The sequence below is a fragment of the Cavia porcellus genome, unplaced genomic scaffold (genome assembly GCF_034190915.1).
Source record: "Cavia porcellus strain 051 isolate PalLab524CR breed Dunkin Hartley unplaced genomic scaffold, mCavPor4.1 scaffold_32, whole genome shotgun sequence".
Classification (NCBI taxonomy): domain Eukaryota; kingdom Metazoa; phylum Chordata; class Mammalia; order Rodentia; family Caviidae; genus Cavia; species Cavia porcellus.
In genome coordinates, this window is record NW_026947515.1 from 21,557,490 (window position 1) to 21,572,579 (window position 15,090).

At 54.4% G+C, this 15,090-nt stretch overlaps 1 protein-coding gene across 1 annotated transcript in view; it reads left to right on the plus strand.

Moving 5' to 3' along the window:
- Positions 1-383: 383 nt before the first annotated feature.
- The window catches only part of Kcnj12 (potassium inwardly rectifying channel subfamily J member 12), a 39,021-nt gene continuing 24,314 nt past the window's right edge, over positions 384-15,090 (plus strand). Inside the window, 1 exon segment of the mRNA NM_001173037.1 lies at positions 384-619. The gene's annotated coding sequence lies outside the window, so the exon portion shown is untranslated.

Below are 15,090 nucleotides of genomic sequence, written 5' to 3' on the forward strand. Positions count from 1 at the left end.
TGGGCTGGGGCAGCGGCGGCCGCGGGGCGGGCATGCTCTCGGCGGCGGAGAGTTAGAGGAGTTGCAGAGCCGGGCGACGGTGGCAGCGGGGCGCGGAGCTGGGTGCGCGCCGAGCTTCTGCCTCCCGCCGCCTCCTCGCCCTCCATTCCTCGCTCTCTGTCTTCTCCCCCGGCCACACCGCCGCCGCACCGCCTCCCTGGGAACGGTAGCCGGAGGAAGGGGCCAGGCGAGGCCGAAACCCTCGGGGAGGTGCCCCGGACCGGGCGTGGGGGTGTGCTCTGGGCCCTGGCCGGGATCAGATAACAGCCGGCGGGGGAGGGGTTGAGCAGGCTGCACTCACAGCGGGACTGAGGGACCCGCGCCAGCCGCACCAGCCGGAGCTAGCGCCCCGCGGCCGAGGGCGCCGTCCAGGCGCACCCCCGACCCGTGGCTGGACCGGGGCTATCGGAGCCCGGGCCGACGCGCCCCTAGAGCATGGAGCGCCCCCGAGGGCTGTCCTGAGGCGGTGGCGGCGGCGGCGGCGGCGGCGATGCAGTCAGTGCAGCGGCTGCTGGGGCCAGAATCCGCCGCCCGGAGCTCGGAGGACGCGGAGCGCGCCGCGCCCCTGCCACTGACCAAGGTAAGAGCGCGGCTGCCGGCGCACGGACCCCGGGGCCGGGCCCCAGCTACCTTCAGGCGATCGCCCTGGCCCCTAGAGTGCACCAAGTGGTGCAAGCAACACAGAAGGTGGGGCAGGAGGGCTTTTTCTTGCTCGTGTTTTTCCCCCTTTGGTGAACCATCCCAGGAAATGCTGACTGCGAGCTTTTCTTCCGCTGCCATGTCTCCGGCTGCCACCACCAGGGAACTTTGCTCCAGGCTAACCTTCGTCGGAAGGGAGGGGTGCTTCGGGAAACTTTGAGAAGCCCTAGATCCCCCTCTGCGCGATTTGCATGAGGGGGCTCGGGAGGGAGCCAGCGACAGCCACTTTGCGCGGGGCATCGGTCCTAGGCGTGACCTTCTCTGAGACCCCTCGATAAAGCTGTGGGTACCTAGGGCTTTAGGACACGGTCCGAAGAAGACCTCGGTCAGAAACCTGCGGGTGTTTGGGGTCGTCTCTCATCTCCACCTCCTGTGTTCTAGTGGAGTGAAAATATTCTGGAAATGGTTCTCGGCCAGGGAGCCAGCTGACAAGTCCAGCGGCTTCCTTTTGCTTTTTAAAAGTCGGCCTTGCGAAGCCCTCAGAGGCTCAGGGCTTGTGGACCCTCAGGTGCTCACAAGCCTGCTTTGAGGTCCTGAAGTGGGAGCTGGAAGGCGATCAGGGCTTTTGGAAGTGGCCGCTGTGTGTGTGTAGTGGGGACTCTTGGGAGGGGGGTGCTTCAGATGGGAGTGGAGGCTCATGCTTGTCTGTCTTGTTCACGTGTCATGTGCATGTCTTTAAGACATGCAATGTTTGGAATGGGAGTCATCTGACAGTGTTGTTTGTTGTGGTCTCTGGTTCTGGGAGGTGGGTGCACAGGGAGCAGGGCTACCCCTCCCCATTTCCCAGGGGGTGTACCCATCCTGCAGTTATGCTATGCCTGTGGCCATTTCTAGTTTCTTCTTCATTCCTCCGTGCTTAGGTCTGAGCCCTGCATCAAAACGCTGGGACCTCCTGCCCCCTGCATCTGCGTCCCAGAACCCGGTTCCCAGGCTCTGTCTCCTGGGAGTGCCGAGGCGCCCACACGCCGCTGAAATCGGCAGCCGCCTCCTTGAAGGTGCCAACCCAGAAGGCGTTAGCCTCTGGCCTACCCTTCCGCCCCTCCTTGAAGAGGTACCATGGAGGCCATCTCCTGGCTGCTGCCCTACCTGGACTGAACCCCAGCCTCACCTGCTATTAAGCTTTGAGACCAAGGCCCCTCCTCTCAAACTCCACCCTGGACTGCCGCCATGTGGCAGGAGAGGGCCAGAGAGGAGAGGTACAGCTGAGTGCCAGAGGCTCTGAGGAGTCCTTCTGAGAAGACTTCTTGCCTGTGTTCTGAAAAGAGCCCCCCTCACCCCAATGTTTCCCAGGGGCCCCCAAAGAGATTTCCAGCAAAGTGTGTCCCTCAGTTTCCTGGTGAACCCCTCCAACCAGTAGGCTCAAGTCTGAGATAGATCAGGTCTGAAGCAGTAGGCACCTGAGCACACTTGGGACAAAGAGGGAGGCTTCAGTGTCCTGGACAGCAGGACTGGCCCTCCCCTGCTCTGAAGTACTGCTGGGCACATACAGTAGGTACTCTGTAAATGCTGACAGTTACCACAGCAGCAGGCGTGTGCACAGAGGAGGGGAGTTAGGAGCTGAACTGTTGGAGGAGGAAGTTGTGCCTGTATGAGGTATTACCCAAGGTCACATGGCCGGCAACGGGGCTGAAATGGAAGCTTCCCCTAGCTCCCCTCGGCTAGGGGGCCACCCTGCCGGCTTTGCTGTGCAGGGTTACTCTATCCTTTCCCCCAGGTCTGCAGCAAAGAGAACAAGGATGCTGGGTGGCTATGCAATGAAATAATAACGATGACAGCAATAATAGTAGCAGTACTGGTGACAGTACTGTCGCGTGTTTCTGCAGTGTGGAAACTCGGACCCTCGGACTATGCTGGGACCAGTGCAGACTGTGGGCAGTTTCCTCCAGCTAGCCATTCTGTCATTGTCCTGGGCCTTGGGTTGGCAACATCAAAAGTAGCCCTGGAGGCCCTGTCAGACAGCTGGGGAAGTGACTGTGTTGTCACTCTCAGCAACCTCTGTGGTCCTCACCTACCCCCACCCTTCAACCCCTGGCAGGAGCTACCAGTGCCTGTGCAGTGGTCACCCTCAGCCCCTGCTTCTAGCCTGGTTCTGGCCTGGCCCATCCCTCTGACAGGTGCAGTTGGTGCTATGGCTGGACCTTAGCCAGGGCTTTACTGGGAGTGACACATGGACACACCTGCCCTGCCCCTGGGGCTTGCCCCTGGAGACCTGCCATGGGCTAGCATCAAGGAGAGGCCAGGAAGGGCAGCTGATGAGTAGCGGGAGGGGTGGAGGCTGGGCCAGCCATAGGGAAGGTGTGGTGGGTGTGGGTTCAGCCCATGAAGGAGGCTGCTTTGGGGAAGGGCTGTGCTTTGGGGAGCCGGCAGCAGCAGGGAAAGGCTGCAGATGAAAGTGAGCTGCCCAAAACTGGGCCGCGCGGGCAGGGCGCCTGAGGCTTCAAGCTTCAGAGTTGGGGGGGGGGTGTGTGTGCTCGGCAGGGGTAGGTGGGTTTTCCAGAGGATCTGGGCCCAGGGCAGGACCAGAGCCCTAGCTGGGCACTGGCTGAGGGCCCAGTGCTCTGCCAGCTTATTTAATTTCCTAATGGCCTGCCAGAGCAGAGGGAGGCATTAGCTTTATCATGTAGACAGGGCTTGGAGGTGGGGGAGGCTGTGGAGGGGCCACAGTCTGAGTGCTTCCAACTCAGAGCCCTGGAGCTTTCCCTGGGACAGATCACACCCTCCCTTGGACCACAGACACTCTGCCCTAGGTATTTCTGTGCCAGGTTGTTTGGATTCGCTGTACCTGCCTGCATTCCAGCTCCCAGGAGCTGTATCCTTAGAACCCAGTGAAGGCTGGCGTGCAGTAGGTGCTCAGGAGGGTATCCATGCAGTTTCACTGGTAGCTTTTGGTCTGCTGTGCTGGTACAAGCTGTGGTGGGTGTGAGCGCTGGGGTTGGAGACCCTGGCACTCCACTTTGAAGCATCCTGCTTGCAGGAGTGCTGAATGAAAGGCCATTGAATCAATGGATGTCACTGTGTGGGAGGAGACCTGAGGGCAGACAAGCAGTGCCAGGGAGGTGGTGGCGCCAATGGGACAGTCACCACTGGCCTCAATGTCTTGTCTGTGAAGTGGAACTGAAACTCTAGGCTGGGGGAAGTGAAAATGTGAACCTTGTGATGTGTTTCTGGGAGGCATACAAAAGGGGTCTTTGAGTGTGCAAAGGGGACCCTGGGAAGGAGCCATGGAGGTCTGTTGCCCCAGCTTGGCTTTCCTTTGGTCTTAGGAGAAACAGGCTCAGAAAGGGGAGGCAGTTGGCTATAGCGGAAGTAGCCTCAAATGTGGCCTCTGTCCCAGTGTATCCTCCATCTCGACCTGCTGCTCCCTCTGCCACCTCCTCTGATGTTACCAGTGCAAGCTATCTTTCTTGGCTGCTGAGTGGTAGCTGCTGAGGTAGCATAAGGCTGTGGGGACTCTACGGACCCCAAACCGCCCCCTCATTAGCCTGTAGTCCTGCAGCACCACCAGCCATGGTGGGGGCCCTTTCTGTCTCAGCTGGGCATTAGTGCTGCTCTTGGTGAGTAGCACTAATTCCTGGAACCTGTCTGGGACCCCTAACCATCCTTCCAGACCTTCGGCAGCTAAAGTCTCCCATCTATCCCTCACCTGTGGCCTGGGCCTTTTTGAAGGATAGGCTTGGAGAGAAGACAAGGAGCAAACAATAAATCTCAGAAAGCAACAGGCTTCCATCGAGGGTGTTGTTGCTTGACACACTGTGTCAGGGCCTCCACAGCTCCAGCTGGCCTCACTCCCCTGTCTCACTCTGTCCTCTCTGGCCTCCCCACCTGCCCTCCCTGTTATACCTCCTGTAGACCAGGCCTGCTCCTGCCTCTGGACCTTGGCACGTGATACACCTCTTGCCTGGACTACTCTTTCCCAGATCCTTACAGTCTCTCCCTCTCCACTTCCAGCTTGTACCTAGATGTCATCTCCTTTCTGAGGCCCCTTTGACTCTCCTGTGAAATGCTGTGTCCACCCTTGCAGGACTTTTGCTCTCCTGCTCAATTTTTCTGTCAGCTTTATCTGCCACAGCGTATTTTATTTTTTGTTTATTGTCAGTCTCCCCTTGAAATATAAATGCCTTTGTATTTACAGAGTTTTGGTCCTGTTCTGCCACAGCTGTATCCTCTGTGCCTGCAGCAGTAGGCAGCGTATAGTATGTGCTCAGTAAATGTCTGGGGCGTGAATGGGTTGCTTTGGCTGTGTGTGGTGTTTTTTTCAGAGCACAGCCACACATTGCTATCGGTTCTGCAGATGAGAATATCGAACTTCACAAGGCTGATGTCATTGTTGCAGAACTGTGAGGCTTGTCGGGGGCAGAGCTGGGATTCGGACTTTTCTGCTGAGCCTTTGGCCAGCTACCTGTCTGGCCTTGGGGAAAGGAGCTGAATTTATGTCAGGTCCCTCCTCTATATTGAGCTTTTTATGCAGCCTTCACCTACTACAGGCTCTGAGCCTGGCTGCATCCCAGCTCTGGAGATCCCCACTCCAACCTGCTAGTGCTAGAAGCTGGTCCATTGTAGAGCTGAGCAAACCTCAGGCCCAGGGAGTTGAGCTTCAGCTCTCTGCAGACCCCTTTAAGTGGAAGATTCTAGTCATTTTTCTTCCTTTAATGGAAGAGTGCGGGGGCAGTGGCCTTTGCAGGTGGTGTGGTGGGGGTATCTTCATTTTTTTGCGCAGTTAAGCATTTTCAGAGCCTGCCGGCCACTTGTGTTTTATGTCAGTGTATTTCATTTCCTCTTTCTAATCTCCTGGCACACCCACATTTTATATGCATTTTTTTAAACTTTTAAAATTTTGTTGTGATCACTTTTAGTAGTTCCCTAGTTGTCAGGAGCCTGGTACTTTCAGGCTGACCTGCTTTGGTCTAAGCCTGAGCACACAGTGTTGGGGCCAGGGTCACTTAGCTTGGCTATGCCAAGTGAGAGATATAGAGCCCTTTTCTGAGGTCAGCTGAGGCAGAAGAGGGACCAGGTACCAGGAGACCAGGAGCCCTTTGCAGCTGCTCTGCTTGTACCCGAAGGGGTATTTTGGTGTGTATGTGTCTGTATGCTGTGATACCTCCATTGTGGGGGTGGCCACCCTGTCACTAGGGAGGGGCAAAGCCCTGCCCCAGGTCCAGTAGCTCTTTAGAAGCACAGCGTGGGGAGCAGCGCTGGGAGGGAGGGCAGCTCTGAAACCTACTTGCAGCTGTCTGGAAGCTTGAGGGGGCAGGAGGAGGGAGCACATGGAGATGGAGATGTTGCGCTGTATGTGATGCAGGCAGGGAGGACAGGGCGAGGGTGGTCAAGGAGGATCCATTGGGCCCAGTGAGGTGAGCCCTCACCCTTGCTCACCCCCTCCTTTCTCCAGCTGCAGCCTGAGCCCCTCAAGTGCTGGCTCCAGCCCTGCAATTCTCCGGCACTTAAAGCAAAAATAAATCACTGCCAGCAGCTGGCGTTCTGGGTGGCAGCAGCCTCGCCATCCCCCGGCCCGACCCTCTGCCTCGGGGCTTCTGGTTCCAGGCCAAAGCCAGACACTGAGGCCTGCGAGGGTGGGGGATAGGGATGGGAGCTTGGCATGGCCCAGCAAGCCACGGAGACTGAGTGGGTCACATGGAGGGCAGAGGCAGATGGATACCTGGGACTACAAGAGAGTGGGGCCCAAGCCAGGTGGGGTGCTCAGGATTGGGACTTCCGAGCTAGATATGGGGGCACCTGTCTGTAATCCCTGTACTCAGGAAACTGAGGCAGGAGGATCAAAATTTCCAGGTCATCCTGGAATACTTAGTGAGACCCTGTATCAAAAGAAAAAAAAAAAAAAAAAAAAAAGCAGAGCTTCCTAGAGGCCCAGGCCTCAGGCCTCAGCCTTGTGGATGTGGATCTGGACAGGGCTGAAACCTTGTAAACTCAGAGGACATGGGCACCTGTACGCCTCTTACGTACTTCTTTCAGTCTCAGCTGTGGGATTTTTTTTCCTTTCAGGCCTATCTCTTCCCTTCCCAGTGAATCCTAGGGTCTTGACTTGTCAAGTATCGGTGATGCAGACCCGGAGCAGCCCATCGCCGACAAGCATGTCTGTGTGCTTCGCCTGAGCCAGGAGTCTGGGGGCACAGCCGTGGTACCTGTGGGTGGGGGGGGGATAGATCATACACAGACACAGGAGGAACTGTAGCCTTGGTCTCATTTCTTGTTTATTACGATTTTTAATTACAAGATGGTTGCATACTCCTGGGGTGAATATTAATTCTTTAATACTTTACTCATGAAAAAGTATTAAACGATTAAAAGTACATCTTTCATCCTCAAGCTCTGTCCTTCCTCCACCCAAAAAGCTTTATGTTTTTGACGTGGCTTGTTAGAGAACTCAGATTTTCTGATCTAAGTTAATACATGTATGTAGCTTTTGTAGCATGCTGACATCTATAGTTCCCTTCCTTATTTCCTTCCTCCCTGCCTTTTTTCCCCCTGAGGGATCACTCCACGCATGCCACACTTTCGCCCGCACCAGGAGCCCGGTCGTGTGGTGTCCCAGTGCCTGAAGGACTTAGGGCTCTTGTCCTGTCTCCTTTGGACGTAGATGGAGGGCTGCGTCACTAAGTCTCTGGATCACAGAATCCTACGTGGAGGCTTTGAATGTGCAGAACCACTGAAGTTCACACGTCACAGGTTCTTTGTAAAGTCTCAGTTGCTTTGAGACAGAGAACCTGGAAATGCAGAATTGGAGCATTTCAACACCAGCGAACTGTTGAGACCTTGCTGGTCCTTCCTTCCTGGGATTTCTCTGGCAGTTTAGATGGTCCAGAGTCCTGGCTCCATGCCAACTTCTGGTTCAGAGACTCTGGGGTAAGCCTGGCAGTCTTTGGGTTTCAATCTCCCCCAATAACCCAGCCCATTCAGTGAGGGGATTGCCTTGCAACCCCCAACCCCTTGACAGCTCCCACCTCCTTGAAGTAATTTTGGCTTCCACTTAGGACAGAGCCTGTCCTGCTTGATGCCCATCAGTTTTCTGGGCAGGGTCCTTGAGTTTCTGACAATCTTTCCCTTAACCTTCTAGAGACAGGCTCACTGGCTTCTTTGTGGTCCTTAGGTAAGGGCAGGCCCCTGCCAGGAAGGATCAGATCTGTTCTTCTGCAGGTTCTGTATGTCAGTGCCCACTGCCTGTCTGGTCACCCTTTCATTCCTGCAGTGGAGCTTGACAATTATCAGGCCCCTGTTTCGATAGAATCTGATACCCTGATTCTGGGAGAGATGATAATGATCGTGGTGCCTTCCTCCAAGCCTCAGATTCCCTATTTTTCCCTATTTGGGCATTAGATCCACTGCCATGTCTGGGCATCCATCCTCTCCTGCCCTCTGTGTGTTTTGGCGCTGCATTCAGGGCATAGCGGGCAGGGCAGGGCAGTGCAGCTTCCTCTCTTCCTGCTCCCCCTCTGCTGTGCGACCGGAGGCTCAGCCATGCCATTGTCTTTCCATGCTGGGCCTCAAGCTGTCAGCAGCACCTGCCTAGCCAGAGCAGCCAGGTCCCTCCTGGGGCACTGGGAGACTTAGGGCCACCAGAGTGAGTGTTCCCAGGAGCCCCTGCTGCAGCCCCTGGGGTGGCCTGGGCACATCCAAGGGGCTGTCTGTCAGAGGACACCCAATTGCCCTCTTCTTTTCTTCCCTTAGGTGTGAAGATGAGTGCAGGCCTGGACCTGGCCAGCCCAAGCTCAGTCCTCAGGGGTTCTGGCCCTGACCCACAGCAGATGCCTTGGCCCTATAGTGCGGGGCTGAGTGGCCAGGCTCTGGTTCTGTTTTGACCCAGCTGCAAACTGCTGAGGACACTCCAGATCAAGCAAGGGTAGCCATGGAAGAGATTAGGACAAGGGAGGAGGGTGGGGATCAGGAGCTCTGGGAGATGTGGCCTGAGCCTGTGCCCAGTGTGCTAGCCTGTAACATGGGAACACCAGAGAAAACGAACTGAACAAATCCATACACCGTGGCCCACTGGGCTGTCACAGGACAGGCCCCCATGGGGCCTGGGGATTTAAAATAGTACAGCTGGGCATCTGTTGTCTAAAATATGGGAGCAGGCATGTTTCAGAGTTCAGAATTTTTCAGATTTTAAAAAATTTGCATATATATAAAGAGATATACTGGGCCAGGACTCACATCTGAACTTAAACCCACTTATGTTTCCTGTGTACTTTAAACACAGAGCCCAAAGGTAAATTTACATAATATCTTTAAGAATTTTGTGCATAAAGTTTTTGTGGGAGGGAATTTTCCACCTATGGCTTCATCACATTAGTGCTTCAAATGTTTTACAGTTGGGAGTATTTTGGATTTCCGAGTTTGGGACTGGAAATGCTCAACTTGTTCAAATTTGGTCTCCTAGTTCCAGAGCCCAGAGGTCTGGGTGAGCAAGGCTAGTGCCCCGTGTGGGTGCTGAGGAGAACTGTTCCATGCCCGTCCTGGCTCCTGGCAGTCTTGGCATCCCTTGGCTTAGAGATGCCCCTCTCTGGTCTCTGCCTCCAACTTCACATGGTCCCCCTCCCCCAGGACTCTCATTGCATTTAGTGTTAGGGCAGCATGATCTTATCTCCAGAATCTTAATTATACTTACAAAGGCTCTTTACCCAAATAAGATCATAGTCACAGCTTCCAGGTGAATGTATCACAGGGTCCATCTGGAAACACTGCTCTGTACTTTGACCTTTTCTTCTTTAAGAAAACTGAATGGCTAGGAGTGTAGCTCAGTTGTAGAGCCTTTGCTTAGCACGTGAGAGGGCTTGGGTCTCATCCCAAGGAAAAAAAAAACTATACAAAAAGAAAAAAAATTGTACTTGCTGAGGGACAGTGTTCTTTGGAGACATGTAGCATTAGGGTTTGGTGCTATTTACTATCTCTGTGTCCTTGGATGGATGATTTATGTTTCTGATTTCTTAGCTAAAGAATAGATATAGTAGTGGTCCTTCATCCAGAAGGAAGTTTTGAGCAATCAGAGCTCATGGTCAGCCCTGGGACAAAGGAAGATGTGAGACACCTTTTATGATTCTAGCTGTCAGCAAGATGAGTTTAAAGTCTAACTGGCATTTCAGCTGAGCTGGTGCACTCACTGGAAAGTCTCTATCCAGCCCTCTGTAATACTGACATAGTGTTGCTGTAATTTGGAGTCCTTAGGTGTTCCTGCCTGGGCTACCCAAATAGAAGTTTCTGGAAATGGCCCCACCAGTTTTCAGGGGCTATTCTTTGTGACTTTCAGAGCCTTCCACAGAGTCATGCTGTTCCAGGGCATCTCGGTAGAATTTGTGCATGTTGTAGCACCCACCCCCAGCCACCCAGGTTGCCAACACCACTAGTGTTTGCAGTGACAATTTGCACTGCCCTTGGTTTAGAGGGGGCACTATTTTGCCATGTTAATGCATCTTCTTGTAGATCCCTTTCTGGTAGCTGATGGCTCCTACAAGAAGGGTATTTTCAGGCCTTCATCCCCTTCTTAGATTGAGCCCTCAGGGAGTGGGGGGGATATCTTTGCTTCAAGGGGGTCTTTTCTTATGTTGCTGGATCTTCACAGCTGACCCCAGGGACAAGGAGTGGCTGCCTCATCTCACAGATGCCAAACAGAACAGAGAGGACAGCCCAGCCTGTCTCCCGGCATCCCTGCTGTGCCTGGGGACTGAAGGTGGGCTGCATGGACATCTGGCTTTCCCCAGAAGTTTGCCATCATCAGAAGGAGAGGCTGGATTTTGCTCCTGTCAGTCTCCTGCTCGGACCCCTCTCTGGGCCACCAGCCAGCCACATGCCCCTGGAGACAGCGAGTATGCCTGTGACTTGTGGTGCCTGGTCTGGTCCTGGGTATGTTCAGTCCCTCCTTTGGCACCTGGCCATTGTCAGGATATTTTGGGGGCTCCAGTGCAGCACAGAGCCTGGTGGTGTCACCGGGTGCCTTTGTTTCTCAGGAAGTGGCATGACGTCTCCCTGAAACTTGGCACCCAAATATAATAATGAGAATGACTGTTTACCCTGGGTCTGCTGGTGCCAGGAGCTGTGCTCAGAGCTTTCCCGAACATTATCTCATTTAATTCTCAAAATGTCCCAGCTGGACGAGGAGTGCAGCTTATGAGAGGAGGCCACTGGCAGGCGGCTAGGCAAGATTTCCACCCAGATCCAGAAGCCCCAAGAAGAGGCCTCAGCTCCCCAAAGAATGCCACGAGGCCTTGCCAGGTTTTCCTCTGAATGACCGTAGATGCCCTCCTGTTCAGGGGGCATTTCTGGCCTGGAGAGGTGGTGCTGGTTATGAGCCAGGTGGCCTGCGCTGAAATGGGGCTTCCCACTCCATTTGCCATGTAACCAAAGGCTAGCTGTGTTACCTTTCTTAACTTTACTTCCCTACTCTGAGAAATGGGGATATAGCTCCCCTCTTTTTAACTGTCACTGTGCTGGACGTGTGCCAGGCCAGGTGCTAGGACTACTTGGGAATTCTAGAAGGCAGAGGGTTCCCTGAGTTCCATCCACTTTACAAGTGGAAAACCTGGGGTCCTCAGAAAGGGCTGGTCCAACAGAGCTGATGACCAGCTTGAATGATCAGGGCCTTTCCCTCTCTTTGAGCTCCATGTCCAATATGGGCTGGTCCAGGTGGCCTCATTCTTGCTGTGGACCAGGCCAGGAGCTGGCAGACCCCGCTTAACCCTTCTAAGCTGTGAGACTCATGCCAAGGCCCTTTGAAAGCTCTCAGGGTAGGGGACATGCTCTGTGCCTTTTTACTAAACAGAAGTGAGGGTGGCCTCCCCTTCAGCCCTGTAGGTAGGTGCTATGGAACCTGTGGTCCTCAGGAGGGGTGTCAAAGCGAGGGGAGTCCTTGGAGAGCCTTTCAGAGTGATCTCCAGGACCCCAGACGAAAAGTTCTCAGCCACCTGCCTCTCCAGGCTCCCTGGACTCAGGAAGCAAGAGTTAAAGAATGTAAAGCCCCAAGTACAGTCTCTGTGTGTTGCTGAGGTAACCCATCTGCCAGTCTCATAGACCCTCTTCCTCCTTTCCTGTCCCAGATTGGCTCTATCTTTCCTGGGCCTATGCCTCAGTGCCCATGTCTGCCTTCTAGATTCTGAGGCCCAGCTCTCCTCTCCATGGTCCTGGACTCTCTTTCATTGCAAAAGATCAAAGAAGCAAATTTCCACTGATTCCTGACATGGTTGCCCTCTGCCCAACACTAGCCCCTCTCTTCCTGTAAATGGCGTGTCACAGGCTCTGTCTCCTCTCCTCCCAAGGCCATGGCTGTACATGGGCTACCTCACACCTCTGGATTCTTCTATAGTCTATGGTCAGGAATTATTCCTTCTGGAAGTGACCATTGAGAACCCTCTGGGGCAGAAAATGCTCCCCATGGCCCCTACACACTCCAGAGGACACAATGGAGTCCTGCTCCATGTTGATCACATGCCAAGAGGTACTGACCCTAGACTGTCCAGGCAGAGATTTACGTGGGGTCAGAGAGGGAGCCAGGGAAGGTCTGAAGAGACAGACCTGGTGGATAGGCTGGGCCAGCCAGGGTGGACAGCGATAGGGTAGGGAGCTATTCTGTGGGTCCTGGAGCAGCTCTACTGGTAGTGTTTATTTATTTCTTACAGCAGTCAACATTTTCTCCCAGCCTGTGGTGTGGTCCGTGGGGTGGCTGTGGTTCTGCTGAGCAGCTGGGAGCTGCTGGACTTTGATCTATCAGGCTGTGATTGGCTTCATGTGTGTGCTCTCCAACTAGACTGAATGATGATTGATTGATTGCAGACTGGGTATTGAGCCTCTGCATTGAGTTATATACCCAGAACAGTTTTACTATTTTGACACCAGCTCTCCCTACGTACAGGGCCAGAATTGCAGGTGTAGCCCTTCACACTCAGCTTTCAGCACTGTTTTTTTGAAGTGAAATTCACATCCTATATAAACTGAACCACTAAAAGTGAACAATTCAGGGCCATTGAGGACACTCACAGTGCTATGCAAATGCTGTCTCTATCTAGTACCAAATTATTTTCCCAGAAGGAAACCTGCCCTAATGAGCAGTCATTTCCTGTTTCCTTCTCCTCCTGGACCTGAAGCTGATAGGCTGCTTTCTATCTGTGGATTTGCCTAATCTGGCCATTTCATATGAGTAACATCGTATAGTACGTGGCCCTCTGTCCCTGGTTTCTTCACAGAGCATCCTGGCTTCAGGGTTCACCACTGTGTGGTCACACACTCGACCCTTCCTCTGGGGTGGGCACTGTCCCATGTATGCCTGGATCACAGAGCTCTGTCCATTGATTCACTGCTAGACACCAGGGCTATCTTCTTCTTTGGCTGTGGGACCAGTGCTGCTGGGCATGGCATTGTATGAACACCTGTATGAACACCTGTCTGCGGTTCATTGTATGAACATTGTATGAACACCTGTCTGCGGTTGCCTGCTGTACCCAGAAGTATGATTCCAAGTGTCAAACCGTGATTTGCTTTTAAGGATCTTTGAAAACTGTCTCCCAGCTCCAATGAGTGTGGTCCTGACCTCCAGCCTTGCCTCCTTTCTTGGGTCCAGTGTCTACACCCCTTCTTGCAAGGTTCTTTTCTTCCCTCAATTTCTCTTTCTTTAGCCCTAGATGTCTCCAAAAAATGTCCAGAACAGGGCCACAGTGTCCTCCACAGCCACCTCCATCTTTGTCCTGCTCATCATCCCCACTTCCCACCAGAAGCACTGTGGCAAATATGTGCCCGCCTGGTGCCCAGCTCCTGCCCTCCACCACCTCCTCCCTCTTTCTGGGGCTCAGGCCTCTCATACTCACTTCTTCCCCTGTGCTCTGTGTCCCCTCGGCCCTGTGCCCTGCAGTTCCCTCTCTGAGCTCCAGTAGGTGTCTGGGCCAGGTCTTACATTCCAGGCCAGGGTGAAGAAGAACCTCCCTGAGACACTCATAGTTTCCTCCTGGCAGGTCCACACTGCGCCCTGGGTGGGGAGGCTGAGCCTGCGATGGGCCCGGAAGCTTCTGGCTGTGGGTGTTGGTGGTTGCACTTTTAGGCACCTGGGTTCTTCACCTGAAAAAGCAGGCTTAAGAGTAGCAGTTTCCCTCCTGGGGCTGCAGCTGTGTTGACCCAGGAGGACTGGTGCCCAGTGCTGGAAGTGTGGCCTGCAGGGTTCCTGGGCTGCAGTGACTCCCCCAGCGCATGCCACTGAGCTCCCCTCTGCCTCAGCGTTCCCAGGTGGAAGCAGGAGTTATAAACTGCCCCTGTGACTTTGAGTGGTGTGTGTCCAGGGTCCTGACAGGACTGGCTGCAGTCAGTGCTCAGTGTGTGCTCACTTGTGGGTCATGGACACAGGTGTGTGTGCGTGTGTGTGTGCATGTGTGTGTGTGTGTGTGTGTCCGTGGTGGTGTCTGATCTTCAGGCCTGGGCTTTCCAGAGAAGGGTAGGGGTGGCTGCTGTAATGGGACACCAAGACAGGCAGATGACCGACCATAGATGCCCCCAATTGGCTTCTCTCTCTGGGTTCCACCCCAGCTGCAGCTGCTCCATACAGGGCTCCAGGCCCAGCTGATCCCCCAACCCCTAATCAGCCTGTCAGAGCTCAGGAGTGGCAGGAGCCCACCCCCCATCTGAGCTATGCCCAAAGGATGCATTTGGAGGGGCTCCAAGCCACCTGCTCCTCAGCCTGGGGAGCTGCTATGGGAGTGTGGGATTCATGGACCCTCCTCTTCTCCCAACCCTGTATCCTCAGGGATAGAGCCTGCACAAGTGGATTCAGAGAGTAGAGCCCAGGGCCAGATGTGTAGACAGAGCCGGGTTGTCTCCATGGCAGATAGTGGACTGTGGATATGGGAAATCTTGGTGGGGATGGGGGCAGCAACAGGGGGCCCACTGTGGCTGTGTGTGTGTGTGTGTGTGTGTGTGTGTGTGTGCCAGGACTCCATGGAGGCCACAGGAAGTGTTGGTGTGTCCAGACCTCATAGGCAGGGTGTGAGGTGTGCTGGGTAGACACCTACACACTAATAGCTATGTATGAAGAGGCCAGTGTGGAAGGATGTGGACATTCTGTGTGAGTGTAGGCACATGAGGGTCCTGGTGGTCACCGCAGAGCCTGGGCTCTCCCCTGGCTCTGCAGTGACCCTTAGTGACTTCCATTCCCTCTCATGTAGCTACTGCTTTCTGAGGCCCTGGCTGGAATCTGAAGGCCACATGTGCCTTAGGCTCCTGGGACCTCCCTATACCTCCCTATATCTGCCAGTTCCCTTCCCACCGGCGGGATGGGGGGCCCTGCTGGGGCACGTGGAGCAGAAGTTGTGTGCTTAGAAGTTCATGCTGTTCAAACATCACTTTCACACTATGACCTCAGATGCTGTG